Below are 19,096 nucleotides of genomic sequence, written 5' to 3'. Positions count from 1 at the left end.
CCTTCGTTCACTTGGAATTACAGTTTTCATGTTGGCAACACATTAACAACACACCAACCAATAATTTTACCCATCGCAATCACTACCGTTCGAACAGCATTGCTTATGTCAACGCAAGGTGTGTGGGCGTTGATGATAATTTTCGATTTCGTCCAAAGCAATCGAATGGATTCACACAAGCAGGTACTCACTGAGTGCGAATACGTACGCTTTGACGCCAGAGGGTCAGGCAGACGTATCTTATTTGTAGGTGGCAATGTTTCTGCCCCATTCGCTTACCTGTGTTGCTGCAATTATTTCAGATAAATGTAAAGTTGCAGCCGCAATTTTACGTTATAGCCCTGGCGTACTTTACTCTTCTCTTCTCCGCCCACACATTTTATTTCGTTTTGTGATTACGTAGCCGATTGGCAACGGCCATACTTATTGTATAATATCCTTCTCTTATTTAACTCCATTTCTTTGATCAAGATTTCCAGAAATGGCGTGCGTTACTTCTTACCTTTAATTAAGATTATCTCAACTGATAAGATTTTTGTCTTTTATCTTTCCACACACAGGATTTGTTGCTGTAGTTGCTGTTGTGGAAAAAAATATTTTTGAGGGCTTACAAATGTTTACCACTGTACTTACGGTATTCAGGGGTGTAAGGGGATTTGGGGTGTAAGGAGTTTTTAAAATCTGAGGGAGCAGCTATCAGCATTCTATAACCTCAATTCCTGACCTCACCTTCACGTGGTACACTCTGGTAGCCTAAGCAACCATACCTGAAGGCCAGTTATCCAACCCAAGTAGGTCTCCCGGTCCGGGCTAACGAAGAAAGCTTCGCTGGGGCTGCTTTGACATATACAATTTAAAGACCTCTCGAAGTTCGCAGCGTCTGTTTCGGAGCGAGCGCCTGCAAAAGGCTTCTGTTCTTCAGATTAAAAACACCCACATGCTATTGAGTATCAGGCCATGTTACTCGTGAAGCTCACCAGAGGCTTGTAACTTATGAATGTACTCTAGGTTTTTCGAGCTACAGATATAAAAACATGAATTTAAGGCCGCTAGGAATATAGACTCCAAGTGATACCTAGGGAAATATATGTAGAAAATACATCTGCTACTACGTGCATGCTGGCCGGATTTGGAGGTGCAGAATTTGCGTTTATATAGAAATAGTTCAATAACTGAAAGCTGAGGCCCTTTGTTCCATTCGGGACAAAAGGAATTGATGATGATGATTCTGCATTAAATGGCAAATATTTAAAGATTTTCGGCTTAAAACTAAATATACCAACCAATAAGTCCCCAAAGTTATTCAGATATGCATCCATGTACCGCCAAAAGCAACCATCATCGTGATAGAGAAAAGTTCAGAATCAAGGTCGAATGCGTAACATGAGTCTCTGTTTAAAGAACACAGGCAAGCACATATTTTGAACCTAGGAGCAAAATACACCTAGCGGAAGATTTTTAATCTACTGAATTCGACTCTGAACTGAATGAGAATGGATATATCACTTACGGCTTTTGAAATACCCTGGTTTAGAAGTGCAAAAAATAGCTATATTTGAGGTTATAGGTATAACATCATGCGATATTTTTTATAGTCGTCACGTTGTCAGATATCAGGTATTTGGTGTCTCCAACTAGTGCTGGTTAGCTCGAAGAAGAAACGAGTGGCGGGCTTTGTTAAAGTCGGCTAAAATTACGGGCATGATTAGAGACTTAAGCTGGCCACAAACAAGGCACAATTCCTAATCTTGCAGTTATTTCCATGTTCATTAAGAAAAAACAGGTTTAGATGAAATAATGGTTGGAGCAAATAGGAGCAATCGTGATCATATTAAGTGGTTAGGAAATATGGAAATGAGTGCTCCAGAGGAGTATAAAATTGTTCTATTAAAACTTGTCATTTTCCGCTTATGTTACTCTTATCTCGACGATGATCCGTAAAATAATGAGAAATTCGACAAACTGTGCCAGAAACTAGCAACAAATCCCCGGTAGATGAAAATTCCCAATTATCATACTTGGGATTTGTGCCCGCACTTCGCCGTACACTATGGATTTTCTTCCAACTGCAACAAATCGCTGTAATGTTTGTGGCCAGCTTTATACTCGTAAGGTGTAATTTCTGTTAATCGATTTTTGTACTCAATTGCCTACTTAGGCCAAAGTAGCACTTGTTGGCAAGAGAGACTCTACGTTGGATACAAGGCTGACGTTATTTCGGTGTTAATGCTGGTTGCTAAATGAACGAAGTCTCTTACAACTTCAAAATCATAACTGTCGACAACAACGCGAGCGCCGATACGCGAGTACACTGACTGTTTGTTTGGTGGCAGGGCAAGACGTTCACTACCAGACCCATGCGCTTGTCTTCTTCATAGGGGTTCATCCCAACAAATGAAAATAATTATCTTCATGTTTCCATCAGCAGCTTTAACTTTTAATGCTTTTGCTTTTTGATAGCCTGCTTAGTCTGGCTTTATTGTTAGGCTTAACCTTTTTCAATGAAACAAAACAAAAAACAACTCGAATGCGATCGAAGGCTATTTCTATGCTGATTTGTGTACAAAACTGCGAGGAGCTGGATTTGAAAGAGAGGGCAAAGGTAGTCACGTAATGGAAAGTTTTCTTAACGGGAGGGCATCGGGTATTATATTCTACAATTAATTGTATGGACTGATTTTTGAGAATGTGTTGTATATTTACGAGTAGATATGAAAAGAGTAAAGGGCATTGGGCTAAATCGGAGCATGTTAATCAACTCTAAAATTCGAACAAATCAACAAAAATGTTCCATGTTCAGATTAGATTTTCGGTCTACCGGTTCGTATGTGCATAGCTTGTACATATGTATGTTCATAAATATGTATGATATATTGAAGTAAATACAATCATTTGCACAAAGTCATTCGTCCAAATCGAAAATCCTTGCTTAACTGCAAATATCCGGGCTACAAATATATAAATTGTCAATTTGTTAGGCATATTAATACCAACATAACAAATCAGGAATCGAGGGAGAAGATGTATCCACAACAACGAAAAATACACAAAAGTAATGAAAAAAACCAAAATGCTGGCAACTTGTTATTAACCATATCGGCAGAACAGCGGCTGCTCCCAGACCTGCCGAATGGATGAGATGTGCAGCGAGTCCACAAAATGTAAATACGCAAGAACTCGCGTATGCGAATGTAGGTCTTCTGGCCAAAACACACAGACACACCACATACGTGGAGTATGTTAGCCGCCGAACTGTATTGAACTGTGATTAGCATTGGCACAGCAGGCAGGCCGACAAGTCGCAGTTGTTAGTTAGAAGCGGCAGATGTTGCTGACACTGGCTGACTACGTACACGTCGCACCTCACCTGGAGCGGCGTAGTGGGCATAAAACGGCTGCATTTGGTCGGCAGGAGCTGCCTGGCACAAATTGGCTAAAGGAGCAACAAAAGTGAAGGAAAACAAATGAAACACTTTCGCAATTGCGTATCCGAATGTAACCGATCGGGCGCTGCTTGTTTTAGTCGAAGCGAAAAAAAGGGAGTATTACCAACTCAACGCTCAATTCTTTGTGCCGCAAAAAAAAACTAACTTGCTGCGAATTTTTCAACCACACTTGGCGGTTAGTTGGCGGCGGCTCTTGGTGTCGTTGGCGATTTATTTCCAGCAGCTACAGCCGAAGCGGCAAAGCTGCGCATGCGCAAAAGTGTTCATAATTGGATGTTGATGCGCGCGAAGATCATCACACTTGCACTTATGAGCTTGAAATGGGCAAAAATATGCAATTATACTTTTCTTTTTACTCTATATACATATACATGGATGTGTATGTGTAGGTATGTGTGCATTCAAAATGCATATCCACAAATGCCGCCGCCACATGCCACATGAAGCAAATATGCGCTCGCTTTATGCAGTAATTATGCACGCTTCATAAATTTTGTGCTGATTCTTCGCTAAAATGATGGGTACAAGATTTACTATACGCATGCACACAACAACAACTTACAATGCGAATGCGCGCCCAACAATGCCGCGCACGTAAAATACCAAATAAATTCACTAAAATGGACATTGATTTAAATAACAGCGATTTAAGTTAATCGCCTTTGACGACGAGTGCGCTTGCGCCTGCGCCTGAGCAATATATGCATACATATAAGTACATACATATTTGTGTATGAGAAGGGAACTAACATACTTGTGGTAAGTGGAGTGGGAAAATTGTCGGCTTTTAACAAGTTTCTTTCGAATGACTTCAATAAAGTGATTTATTGGGGGTGGAAATTGCTAAAAATTACAATATTTCTTTACAGGAAAAAAATGAAAAGAATTATAAAACACGGTATACATGTACAAGCTAGCGCAAAATTAGTCATCCGATCTTGTTTTTGTACCACTTTTTTTACTAGATAAAAACCAATTATTTTGAGCGATAGAAATCTTTATTTTGACCTTTAAGCGCTCCATTGCTTGCCTGTTTGTTAACTGCATCTGTCTAGTTCACAAGTGTCAAATACTAGGTTGTTCAATAAATGTTGTTGTTCCAAAAAGAAAACACAATTTAATGGTTTAAAATACACTTACTTTATTATTCAGCATAGTCTCCCTTCAGCACAGTCTCCCATCAATACACTTGTCCTAACGTGATTCCAATTTATGAATTCCATCCCTGACGTAAGAATCTGGAAGGGCTGCAAACTACGTTTCCACAGCTGTTATGACCTCATCGTTTGATGAAAAACGCTTTCCACGCATGAATTTTTTAGGTCTGGAAGCAAATGGAACTCGCTGATCCTACAATTCGAACCTTAATTCATTTATTTAAGCCATTGGCAAAATGCTCTTGTGACACGGTGCATTGTCCTGATGAAATATATTTTTTTTTTCTAAACTGGTTCTTTTTCACGAATGATTCCCTTCAGCTGGTAATAAGATTCAGAGTTCATTTGTTTTTCCAGTTCGCAAGTAATCCACAAACAAAATTCCTTTCGCATATTAAAACACTGATGCTAACACTTTCTTGACCAATTTCTGGACACGACCTCTTCTCGGAGCCGAAGTACCAGGCTCAAACCACTCTTAAGCCTCTTTATTGTGATTTAGAAACATGGTGATAGACCCAAGTCTCATCCATAGTGATGAATCGGCGCACAACATCCACTTTATCCCTGCGGAAACGCTCTAAAAGCTGCTGAGGAAGTCACATTCGAATGTGTTTTTGTTCCATTGTAAAAGGATTTGGCACTCATTGTGCACACAGCTTTCTGAAACCCAATACTTCACTCAAAATATTGCTTACACTGCCCAATGAGATGCCTAGGGCTTCTAGTACATCTCTTTCAGTCACCCGACGATTTCCCAATACGATATCCTGAGTTTTTTCTACGATGTCCGGTATTGTTGCTGTTTTTGGACGTCCTTGACGTGGATCGTCTTCAAGGCCTGTACGTCCAAATAGCCTTGTTCGGGCAAAGAAACCATCTGTTTTCGCTAGACGAAAGAAGTGTTCAAGTTTGCGATCTTTTTACTAAAATACAAGCCATATTTATTAGAGAGAAAATATCAAGGCACATTCATTAAAGGTGGTGGCACTAAACCAACAACAAGGTTTTGTACGTTTGATTATCAAAGCAAAGTATTGGCAAAATAGAATACAAAGAATGAATTCGCCTTGTTTTATTCTGGGCTGACAGTCACATGGACACGGCGAAAGGAAAAAATAAGTCAGCTGATTTACCGAACCCACCTTTAAGAGATTCACCGTGGAAAATATTACAATTTGAATCAGTCAAGCATTTTTCTAAAAATATGTTGAAATATATTTTTCTTTTACAAATTTTAAATTTCATACTGCAAAGCCATTTCTAGCTCAGGTGCATCTTAAAAAAAGCTAATTTTAAAGCTTCCGCCTATGTATGGCTATATTTATGTATGTATATAAAACAGTGACCCATATTTTTCGCATTTCGGATTTCACTCTTCAGCGCCTTATTTCTCCTAACATTCATAACCCACGCATTCGTTTTACAAATCATTATGCACACAAACATATTTATGCTTCGCCGCCTGGAATTGTTTATAGCCATTGGGCGAAAAAAGCGCTTAAGTTGACAACCAATTAAAATTCATTTGCGACAAGCAGGTAGAAAATCAGATTCTTTCGCCAATTCTTGACATGTTGTGATGCGCCTTATCAGCAGAATACATCTCATTTTGTACCAAGCGGCGCACGGTGCCTTCGCAGCTCGCTTGAGATCGTGTGAAGATATGTGTCCACTTACATGCGTCCCAAGGCAAGTTAATTCCCGGAATTGCAACTTAGCATACCAGCTCGTTTATCAAACATATGTCACTTAGATGCTGGGGGTAGCAAAGGCGCGACCATCTTCCGTGCTACCGACTGCCTCGCCGATGATTTGTATGCTCGCATTTAGCGCACTTGATCAGTTCATTATTACTTCGTCATGGTGGTCAAGTGTCATATTAGCATATACATATTTACATACATACGTACATGATTTCCCTTTGCCTCACTTCTACATTGGCGTCCTTTAAATTTTGCATTAACAATTCGACGCTCATCAGCTTATCGCAGCGATGATCTCGTTTCGCGTTCAAGTGCTGCAACGCTGATTCTGCTAAGTCGAAAGTGTTCCATACGTACGTATGTTTGTATGATTGCGAGTTTAAATTTATAACAAGCCGTGTATGAGCTATGCGGCTGTGTCAAATTGCCGCCACATTACTGTGACAACGACAAATTGGTGGTAATTACAACGAAACAAGTTACATACATAATTTTTATCGCGATGGCGATAAGCATCTGGTCCCGCTTGGGTATGAAGTTGGTCAGTGGAGCGATTGCCTTTTGAAGGAGGCAGATAAATATGATATTTTTATGCATTTTTCATGCGTTAAATGCGTGACAAGGGTACGCACTATGTGCTGGGTGTGTAGGTATGCGGTCCAAATTAGCTTGCAAAACTTTAAGTTGGTATCCATTTCTAGTTTGGTTAAAAAGGAGCGAGCAGTAAATTCACTGATACGCATACGTACATTTATAGATATGTATATTTAGAATAAAAAATGTGTAGGTGTTAAACTAAATATTGAAAATTATTGGCTTGAGCCAAGGCGAATCAATTAAAAGTGGTGTTGGTAAATCAGCTGAGTTGTTTTTTTTTTCTTTCGCCGTGTCCACGTGGCTGTCAGCTCAGAATGAAGCAAGGCAAATTGATTATTTGTTTTCTAGTTTCTCAATACTTTGCTTTAACAATCAAACGTACAGAACAGTGTTGTTCGTCCAGTGCCACCACCTTTAATGAATGCGCCTTGACTTGAGTAAAAAAAAATTGGAAGAAATTGTTGTTGTTGTTGTTGTTGTTGTTGTTGTTGTTGTTGTTGTTGTTGTTGTTGTTGTTGTTGAGTTGGTTGAAAATTTCCACTGAAATGCTCCTAATTAGTGACCAGCACCGTTTTACTACCACTATCTCGTGTGATGATGTATTTTTTGTATTGTGTATTTTTTTTTTGTTTTTTGTTTTTGTTACCAAGTCAGATCCATTTAGTGAAGTCCAAGTATAGCAGCAAATCCTTTATCTCAATGTCTGAGATCTTCTTAATTTGCTGTAGGAAAGGCTTACCGAAGGGTCGGAGTCGTGCCCTGGCTAGTCCCGGACATTCACATAAATAGTGGAAAATACTTTCCTTCGCCCCTTCCGCTTGACAGCTTCTACAGATAGGATTGAAGGGTAGATTAAGTCTAGCTGCATGATCCCCTACTTTCCAATGACCTGTAAGGGGTGCAGTGATGCGTGAGATGTTTGGCCGAGAACATCCTAGCAGGTCATTCGTCCTTTGGATTTTATTTGACGGCCATGTGTTTTTTGTTGTAGTACATGTAGGTATTTGCTTCCATCTTCTTTCGGCTAAAGCATGATAGTGTGATGGATGCTTTAAATGTGTTCAGTGGGGTGGAGACTGTCACCGCCTCTGCTATATCTAGTGTCGAACCTTTTCTTGCTAGCTCATCCGCTATCTCATTGCCCCGTATGTTCCTATGACCGGGAACCCATATCAGAGTAATTTCGAGCCAATGGCTGAGCAGTTCCAGCTCCTATCTACACTGTAAGACCAGTTTGGATGAAATTTAGTTGGAGTCTAAGGCCTTGATAGCTGCTTGACTGTCTGAGAAGATAGCTACTCTTGCACCAACTTCTTTGTAGAGTTCTAGGGATCTGCATGCTTCTCTGATCGCTAAAAGTTCTGCCTGGAACACGGTGGCATAATCAGGAAGACGAATTAACTGAGATAGGTTGAGTGGCTCCGAATGGAAGCCAGCTCCCACACCACAGTTCATCTTAGAACCATCGGTATAAATTTCGATATCGTGTCTTCCAATCACCTCTCCCTTGCTCCACTCGGCTCTCGGTGGAAAACGTACCGTAAAGCCTTTCTTGAAGTTGAGGTCGGGGACTGTGTAGTCTGATCCGTTTTTGAGCAGCGGGGGTCCCTGTAGGAGGACCTAACTGTGACCGTACGACCTTGTTGTCCAGCTTCCTATGTCTCTGAGTCTCACCGCGCTGCAAGTAGCTATTGTTTTAATGTGTAAATCTAATGGCAATAGATGTGTTAGTACATTGAGCGCTTCAGTAGAACTGGTGCTAAGCGCTCCTGTAGTTAAGATACACGCTGTTCTTTGTATCTTGTTCAGCTTAGTTTTGTTGTAATTCCTTTCTGTTGCAGGCCACCAAACTAGTGCCGCATATGTTAGTATTGGCCTTACAATGGCTGTGTAGGACCAATTGGACAGTTTTGGTTGGAGACCCCATTTTTTTCCCAACATTCTCTTACACGTGTAAAGTGCTATATTCGCTTTCTTTACCCTGTACACTACGTTGGACTTCCAGCTGAGTTTGGGGTCCAGGATAATCCGTAGGTATTTTGCCTGTTTGGTTAGCGTGAGGCTGACGCCGTTTAGTTTTGGGAGATTAAAGTTTGGCACCTTGGTTTTCTTGGGGAATAGCATCAGTTCAATTTTTCTCGGGTTTACACTTAAACCACAGTCCGTGGCCCAATTGCTGAGTAATACCAGAGCTCCTTCCATAATCTCACTGATTGTGGTTGGAAACATTCCTGAAACCATAAGCACTATGTCGTCCGCTTACGCCACTACTTTAATTCCCTTTCGGTTGAATTTGGTAAGGATGTTGTTGGCGACTAGTAACCACAGCAGAGGGGATAAGTCTCCTCCCTGAGGGGTTCCCCTGTTGACAGAGCGTTTTATCGTGCTGCTGCCTACCTCACCGATGATTATTCTAGTTTTAAGCATGTTCTCTATCCATTCGTTGAAACCTATGTCTGTGCCTAACATGTTAAGAGCCTCAATTATGGGTCTTGTGGTAACATTGTTGAAGGCCCCCTCTATGTCGAGAAAAGCAACTAGTGAGTCTTGCTTGTATTCTATGCTCCTCTCAATCGCATTTACAACCTCATGAAGAGCTGTCTCTGTGGATTTTCCTTTGAGATAGGCATGTTGAGATGGTGAAATCGTTGTGTCTGTAATCTTTTCCCTGAGATATACGTCCAACAATCACTCGAGAGTTTTGAGGATGAAGGAGGATAGGCTGATGAGTCTGAAATCTTTCGCTGTATCATGACCGCGTCTACCAGCTTTGGGGATAAAGATCACCTTAACCCTCCTCCAGCTTTTTGGTATATGCCCTAGCATAAGGCTTTTTCTGAAAAATACCTTCAGCCAAGGAATCGTCGTTTCTCGAGTATTTCACAGCATGGCTGGGAATATCCCATCTGGGCCGGCTGCTTTATATGGTTCAAAGTTTTTTATCGCCCATAATATTCTATCTTGGTTGCGATGTGGTTGATTATAATGGGTGATAGTTTGGATGTTTGAACACAGTCAGTATTGTTCTCCATATATTCTGTGCTGCCTGGGAAATGTGTATTTACAAGATGTTCTAGTGTGTCGGCCGAGGATTTTGTCCATTCTCCGTTATCTTTCTTCAAGAAGGAAGGGCAGGAGTGTTCTTTGGATAAAAGCTTGCCTAGTCTGCCCGTATCTTTGGTCGATTCGATGGAACTACAAAAATCTCTCCAAGCCTCTGTCCGAGCCTTTTTGATTGCTTTCTTGTGCCTATTCCCTAAGGCAATCTTTGTAGGGTTTGAAGTACTTATGTTTGTAGCAGATATTGAACATTTCTCTTGTCATTTTCCTGAGTTGACTTAAATCTTCATTCCACCAGGTAGGGTAGGTTGTTTTACCATATGTGGCGGGACATGAAGCTTCAAGCCCTTTCGTCAACGAAGCTTCGAAAGCTCTTACTTTCTCATCTAGGTCTTCACTTGACGTTATGGTTTTATTTATGTGTTGAAGTTTAGACTGGGTCGCTCTATGGATTGTGTGCCAGTTTGTTCTTCTAGGATTTCTATAGCTTAAGATTGATATCGAAGAGGATCCAGCTATGGTCCGAAAAGTATTTCTTGTCGGATACTCTCCAATTTGTGACTATTTGGGAATTATTGTTTGTGCATAAGGTAACGTCTAAGACCTCTTCCCAGCCTGGAAAGTTTGCCGAGCTCGGGAAAGAGAGATTGGGGTGGTCCCTACATTACATATGTCTAGGTTGTGGTTTAATAGGAATTCAAAAAGTGACTCACCTCTTTCATTCGTCTCTGAACTGCCCCAGAGCTCGTTTCTGGCGTTTGCGTCGCAGCCCATCAATAGTTTGTCTGTGTTGTTTAATGTTGACAGGAATCGAACCACTTCGTCTGGCGGCGCCGGTTTCTCATGTGGCATATACACCGATGCCAGGTATATCGCCGATTTCTGCAGCTGCACTTTCACCACCGTAAAGTCGGGAGTACTAAAATTAGAACACAGAAAAGCTTTTAAGAGTTTTTTAGTGATTATGCATGACCGGGGCTTACCGTCTGCTTTATTGTAGAATATGTTGATGTTCTTGTTGTTTTGGAACCCCTTAATCTCATTGTCTCTGACCCATGGCTCCTGTATGAATCCGATGTCGATGTCCCCTTCCCTGAGGAAGACATCCAAGTTCTCTGTAGCCCATTTCGAGTGCTGCAGATTCATCTGTATGGCTCTAGGCATCGGGTTTATTGTCGTCTTCAGCTAGGTCAAGCTTTTATAGCCTTTCTAGCTGTATGTTGTTTCCGACCTCATCTGGGTCTTCCTCATTTTAATTGCCATCTGCTTTGAAAATTTTCAGTTTGGCCTTTCTTAGACCAAACCGCATTTTGTTGTCATGTTGTTTCAGTATTGGCAGGCACTCATCGTTGATCTACAGAACGAATGGCATGCTGCTCTTTTGCGGTTTTTCTGCCTTCACGATTGTCCAGTCGTACATTGGCACCGCAGGATTGTGTGACTTCAGGTATTTCAGCACGTCTGCACCGGTAGCCAAATACGAGCGCGAGGAGGGCAAGGTATGTCCTTGGCCGGAATGAGCTTAAGTATTAAGCCTTCCAGTGAGCTGCTGATCTCAGCAACACACTTTTCTAGGACAACCCTTGACCAGACATCGTCGCTCTTGATTACCCTACAGCCGCGAAGTACTCCTGCAGAATCGAAGGAAGGGAGAGTTCCGCCCTGTGCTCCAACCACATGCTTGTCTAGCACGAGCTTCGACAGTTTGGCCTCCAGTTGGCCCGACTTCTGCAGGACCACTTTGCCGCTGTTTGTAGTCTTGTCGATTAGTGCGTAGAGGAGGTTATCCTCAACCACCTCACTGAACGGTCGTTGTTTTGTTTCTTCGATGCTGCTGGACACCTTAGGTTTCTTCGGTGCCTGATCGATCACGTCCTGTGACCTGTTTCTCTTCATCGCATCGCCTTTTTCTTGTTGTCCTCTTTAAGTTTATTGGATAAGAAGTCTTCATACTCCTTAACCACCTGCTGGTATTTTAATTTGTCAGCCGCGTCGCGCTCGTCAGCCGCTCCAGCGAGTTCATTTTTGGCAATCTTACTTAGAATGAACCTCGCCTTCGTGTAGCGAGACTTCATGAGGGCACCCTCGGATTTGTGTTTTCTTTCTCTCTGAGTGCCGTCTGCCGCCTTTTGCGATGTTTGTGGTACAACTTTTTGTTGTTGTTGTTGCTTGCTTGGTAAGGATGTGCTATGGCTGGTAATTAGTTCCAGTGAGCTTCAAATTCGAATATTACATTTAATCAAATTCAAAAATAGAAAACTCGTTTAAAATTGCACATATGGAGTAGTTCAGTTCCCAACCACTTTTTCGCGACCTATCCTCAGTGGAATTCACAGGTTTAATTTATACGAAACTTGCACTGTAAATTCAACAGTCGAAATTAATATTTGTTTGCATATCAAAACGGAATTAGAAGATAAAGAATTTTACTCTGAAACATTATTGGATATAAGAAAAAAATTTTCGATATTAAATAACTTCAAATATAGCTAAAATTATACAATATGTTTGGCTCTTTTAAGCCGGAATAGTTCAGAAACCTGGAGCTATTTTGAATTCAGGAATAAATTTGTAGCCTTCATCTTCGTCTTGATTGGCGCGATAACCGCTTACGCGATTTTGGCCGAGCGCGCCAGTCGTTTCTTGCTCGTGCTTGTTTGTTTGTTAACAGTAATAGAATTATTTATATATAACTAGCAACCCGCCCAGCTTCGCACGGGTACAAAATATATACCCTATGTCACTCACTGAAAAAATGATTAAAATCGATCCAGTAGTTTTGGCTTATTCATTACTGCCCGTGGCCCGCACGCGTTAAATTTGGAGTAAAACAATTCCCCTTTCTTTATAGCATGAAGATTTCCTGCTATCTTTGGGATATCTAAATTCATACCCTACATTTTTGCATATTAACTTTTTGCATTTTTACATATGTATTTATTTTATTTTTACAACAATTACTATATTACAGAATGTCTTTATATACAACGTTCATAGCCTTCTTGTCATTAAATACAAACATGTTTTCTCTAGAGGTTACTTTTGAAAGAGCGACATACAGTTGGCCATGTGAAAAACAGTCAACACTCAAATCTAAGCCTGCAACGTTGAAGGTTTGACCCTGAGATTTATTAATGGTCATTGCAAAAGATGTCTTTACCGGAAATTGTAAGCGTTTAAATTGGAATGGTAGATCCGATGGTATCAGAGGGATTCGGGGAATCAATACATCTTCTCCGGTACCACATCCTGTGAGTATGAAAGTTTTCAGTGATTTTACCAGCAAACGCGTGCCATTGCAAAGTTTAGGTGGGCTTAGGTTTCTTAATAAAATAACAGGACCACCTATTTTCAGCTCCATTTTGTGAGGAGGGAGTCCAGACGGGTTCAAAGAATTTAGAAATTCTGTAGGAAATTGAACAGCTTCTTCCAAATCGAGAACAGTATCGACCGAGTAGTATATTTTCGTCGGCGCATCAATCTTTGAAATAATCAAGTTATTTACTTTATCTACTTGTTCGTTAGTTGGTGACAGAATAGCTCTTTCTTTAAACCAAGATATTGTCTTATAACTTATGTTATCAATGTCAGGATAGACATTGTTGACTAACTCTTGGATGTTGTCTATCAAAACACAAAGGTTTTCTAGGTTAATCCTTCCCTCACTTTGTGTTAATTCTCCATTGCCAACTTTTAGCAGCCTCTCTGGAAATAGCCTGTTCTCACGTGAATATGACGAAACCCTCATATTAGCTTTAAGATCTAATTTATTGACATGCGACCAAAGGTGGGATCTTTTTAGCGAAGCATTTATTTCGTCAGCACGTGTTCCTCGAGTCACAACTGGTAGGATTTGACGGAAATCTCCTGAGAACAGAATTGTACATCCACCCATAGGTGAATTTTTGTTGCGCAAATCGCGCATTGTTCTATCCAGACGTCCACAGACGTCTTGTTTGACATGGTAGCTTCGTCCCAGACTATTAATGAGCAGTCACGCATCAATTTTCCTGTATTGCTCTGTCTAGAAACACTACAGACGCTGTTATCATCATCGGTTGCGATTTTCAGCGGGAGCTTGAATGTAGAGTGTGCGGTTCGGCCTCCTTCCAAAAGAGTAGCGGCAATGCCGGATGACGCAACAGCTAACGCAATTTTTCCGGTAGATCTCACTTTTTTAAAAGCAGATTGATTAAAAATGTTTTTCCTGTGCCTCCTGGGGCATCAAGGAAAAACAATTTCCCTTCATTGTTATCAATTGTTGATAGTAATGCAGTGAATACTTTTTTCTGATCGATGTTTAATCGTGGCTCATCTTGAGCTATATTTTGTAAAAGTCTCGTTTGATCGTATGATGTTTCTCTTGTGTATTCGGCACTGTTAGTTAAATCAGAGTTAGTAGTATTAGCTGGCATCGGCAGCCCAAAATCCTTTATCGTTTTACCCGAAAGTAATTGCACTATTTTGTTTAATTCAAATAATTCTTCGTCAAATATGTTTTGGTCATATTGTACATCAACAGAGTTTGACTCTTGCCGTCGCCGAATCAGAATATCACTGGCCATATTTTCTTGAAATTTATTCCATAGACTAACAGAATCATTTACTTGACAAAACACTACTATGACGGCAACTAAATATCTTAATGATGTAGCTGAACTACAAACAGCTGCTTCTGATAATGTATTTTCCCAGTGAGAATCGTCTTCCAAGAGCCCCATAGCTTTGCATGCTGCTTGATAAGTATTGTAAACAACACCTTGTAAAGTTCTTAGGTGAGCAAAGGATGTCGGGCCTTTTACAATATGAAGTAACATTCTCAGATAAAAGCATTCGCTGTTGTTGGGATGAATCACATAGACTCTGCCAAGAGTATCCGTTTTTTTTACTCCGGGGAAACCATCAACCGCAGTACCTTGTTTTCGCCATTGAAAAGCTTTAGAACTCTGGTTCCATGTATAGTAACTTGGAACTCTGTCATATGTTAGTGTTTTCGCGAAATCATCTTGAGCACATAACTTGAAGAACGCTGTCAATGTTGTATCCGGCGGGTTATTAATAACTTCTTGTATATTGTTCTCAGTGAAATATAACCTTTGTCCATTTTCTAAATGAACTGCAAGGTGGACAATTGTGGGAGACCGGTCGTGCACTTCGAATGATAAAATCCTCCATACAGCTTCAGAGCTGCAGATGTAACGCCCAGACTGATATATTTTCACTTCATTTGGTGATTGTATGCTGAAAGTGGCTTGATCACTGCCTTTATTAATGTACTTAGTAACATATTGGATTGACTTTATTGAATTGCACAACTCCACGTTGATGTGGGCATCAGAAATTTTCAAAAGGCGCGGATTATAGGGAACGATCCATCGGTTATCAATATCAATGTTTCGGACGGTAGCAATTTGCCCACCCCCTTCTGGCGATCGTCGACGATATTTGGGGTATCCATCATCGCTAGTAATTGTTTGAGTTTGGAACGACTTCGGAAATTTTTTGCTGCATTTAGAATCTCGCATACATGGAGAATTCGGGTTTAAAGTCCCGCAAGGGCCGTGTACCATATGTTTCTTTACGATTTCGTATAGGATAGGATCTTCATCTTTATCCGGTAATTCAGCTGAAATAACCCTGTCAATTTGGTTTGGTCTAATTTTGTTCACTAACCACACCAGCAGGTGTACATGTGGCAAGCCACGCTTCTGCCATTCTATTGTGTACATATGACAGTGCGGCGGACCGAATATATGAGACTTGTTAATGAGGTGCAGAATTTTCTGTACTTTTAAATGGAAGACTCTATTAACTATATCGTATTTGTCTTGTGGTGAATTGGTGTTAATATTTTCTCTGATTTCCGACCAATTTGGGTTACATGTTGCAGTTATAAATAAATCAGGTTTGCCGTACTTTCTGACGTAAGCCATGGCGTCTTGCGATTTTTCGTGTAAATATCGAGGTTCACCTGTGAATGATGAAGGTAGTATAACCAACTGCCCAATGCCGTTGTGGTGTTCATTCGCCTGTAAAGCATCCTGAAGATGAACGTAATTTTCGGCTCTCAATTTAGTTTGATTATTACAGATGTAGGCCAATCTCTCAGATTCAATTTTAGCATATTGATCTACCAAGTATTGGTTTGTTAACATTCCATATCTAAGCAAAGTGTTGAAATCATTACGTCTTGTCATTATACGGTAGCAATAGTAGTTCATACATGACACTTTTTTACGCAGAGGTGTACCACCGATTGGGTCAACTTGAGAAATATTAATAGTATAACCATTTTCTCCACGACATAGCATCAAAGGATATTGTAAGCTGTCATAAGATCTGTGTAACTCTGAAATTTTTTGCAAATTCTCATCACGACTATGCAATACAATATCTCTTTTGTCAAATTGCTGTCCGGCTATCACCACTGCTACTTCACTCGTGGAAGGCGCATTGTATCATCCTCTGTGTTCTCCAACAGGAACTTTATTTGCATGGATTACGACATTAAAGTCAGGAGTATCTGCTGGAACACTCTCAATCGCAGTTTTGAAAGACTGTATGTAGCAATTATGAGAATGTAACATATCTTGGAGAGATCTAATCAAATCTCTATCAATTGGCCGTGCAACACTTGAACACCTCGTAGATGCTTGTGTATCTGGATCTGCAATAAAATATATTTGCAGGAATTTATGATCATCGGGTCGAAGTGGGAGCAAGCTCCCAGCTAAGTGGTATACTTGCCCTTGAATATTAAATGTAGGCATGAACCCACGCTCAACGACTTGGTTACTCTTAAAAGAGGTCATTTGAAATGCGTTATTGTAAGAAGAGAGTGAAGTGGTTCAGGTGGAGGGAGAATTTCTTCTAATTTGACTTTTCCTTGTAAACAACACATACCTTTCGATTCGTCCTTGAATTTCAATGCGAAGCAATGTTCACACACTACTGACATAGTACCTATTGATACTATTCGATCGTCCTTGTAAGAAATCGAAGGATCAAAATTCATGGCCGAATTTTCTTTACTCACCCATGAATTAGTAACTCGTGCTGATGATTCTCTGGCTCTCTTTATTCGATGTCTGTCCTTATCTCGGGTGGCGGCGGCGAAGCTCACGCTCTCTTGAAGATTCTCTCTCTCTCTCTGAACTCTATACCTATCCCGAAGCTGACTGAGTCGAGCCTCACGCTCTGCTGACGATTCTCTGTCCCTCTAAACCGTATGCCAATCTCGATCCCGGCTGCAACGAACCTGACGCTCTACTGAAGATTCCCTCTCTCTCTCAGTTCTATATCTATCCCGAATCTGACTGCGGCGAGCCTCACGTTCCGTTGACGATTCTTCATCTCTTACTGAACGTAGTCTTCTGGCATCCACTGTACTACGACCTATGTTCGAACGACGACGTCTTCCAGCCATGACTTTATAATTTCTGTGAAAATTTACTCAGTTCTATATGTATGATTACCTATCCACAAATTGTCATATTATTAGTATGTGCCGCAGTTAAAAATATGTAAATATATACTTACCATTTAGAAACAAAAGATAATTACTGATGTAATGTCTTGAAAAATATTATTTTCAATTATATGCTGTAAAGAGCCATATACATAGATCTATATTAAAACAACAATGTATTGAAGGTATTTAATTGGTTAAGGATTAATGCTGTACCTATTTGTTGAAATCACTTCGAAAATAAGCTATTAGTTGTCTTATGGAATCGATAGCAAACTTAACGCGCTCCGTATTCAAAAACTGTATTTTAATTATTAGTCCAGTCAAAAGAAACAAAAAAAAACAGCCAACTAAGTAATTTTAGGGGTATGCGAGTTTATGGTTTTATTATATAAATTCTGTAGGAAAATGAACAGTTTCTTCCAAATCGAGAACAGTATCGACCGAGTAGTATATTTTCGTCGGCGCATCAATCTTTGAAATAATCAAGTTATTTACTTTATCTACTTGTTCGTTAGTTGGTGACAGAATAGCTCTTTCTTTAAACCAAGATATTGTCTTATAACTTATGTTATCAATGTCTGGATAGACATTGTTGACTAACACTTGGATGTTGTCTATCAAAACACAATGGTTTTCTAGGTTAATCTTTCCCTCACTTTGTGTTAATTCTCCATTGCCAACTTTTAGCAGCATCTCTGGAAATAGCCTGTTCTCACGTGAAGATGACGAAATCCTCATATTAGTTTTAAGCTCTAATTTATTGACATACGACTAAAGGTGGGATCTTTTTAGCGAAGCATTTATTTCGTCAGCACGTGTTCCTCGAGTCACAACTGATAGGATTTGACGGAAATCTCCTGAGAACTGAATTGTACATCCACCCATAGGTGCATTTTTGTTGCGCAAATCGCGCATTGTTCTATCCAGTGCTTCCACAGACGTCTTGTTTGGCATGGTAGCTTCGTCCCAGACTATTAATGAGCAGTCATGCATTAATTTTCCTGTATTGCTCTGTCTAGAAACACTACAGACGCTGTTATCATCATCGGTGGCGATTTTCAGCGGGTGCTTGACTGTAGTGTGTGGTTCGGCCTCTTTCCAAAAGAGTAGCGGCAATGCCGGATGACGCAACAGCTAACGCAATTTTTCCGGTAGATCTCAATTACTAATTACTGATGTAATATCTTGAAAAATATTGTTTTTAATTATATGCTGTAAAGAGCCATATACATAGATCTATATGAAAACAACAATGTATTTAAGTTATTTAATTGGATAAGGATTAATGTTGTACCTATTTGTTGAAATCGCTTCGAAAATAAGCTATTAGTTGTCGTAAAAAGTAAATGACAAAAAATGTTGTTGTATGGAATCGATAGCAAACTAAACGCGCTCCGAATCAATAAAAGCTATTCAAAAACTGTATTTTAATTATGTGCGATTTACTAATATAGAACGTGAAAATAGCGTTTTATTTCGCTGTAAAACTGTATGTACATATAATTACATGGAATTCAGTACATACATAGATACATACATACATACGTCACCATACGATGTAATTCAACATTAATGAGGTGTGGTGAGATTATCGCTTAACGCCTGTTGCTTCATTCGGTTGACAGCGAACAAACACACAAACAGCTTTTTTTGGAAAAA

The sequence above is a fragment of the Anastrepha ludens genome, chromosome 6 (assembly GCF_028408465.1).
Source record: "Anastrepha ludens isolate Willacy chromosome 6, idAnaLude1.1, whole genome shotgun sequence".
NCBI classification, from domain to species: Eukaryota; Metazoa; Arthropoda; class Insecta; order Diptera; family Tephritidae; genus Anastrepha; species Anastrepha ludens.
This window is presented reverse-complemented; position numbering follows the sequence as displayed.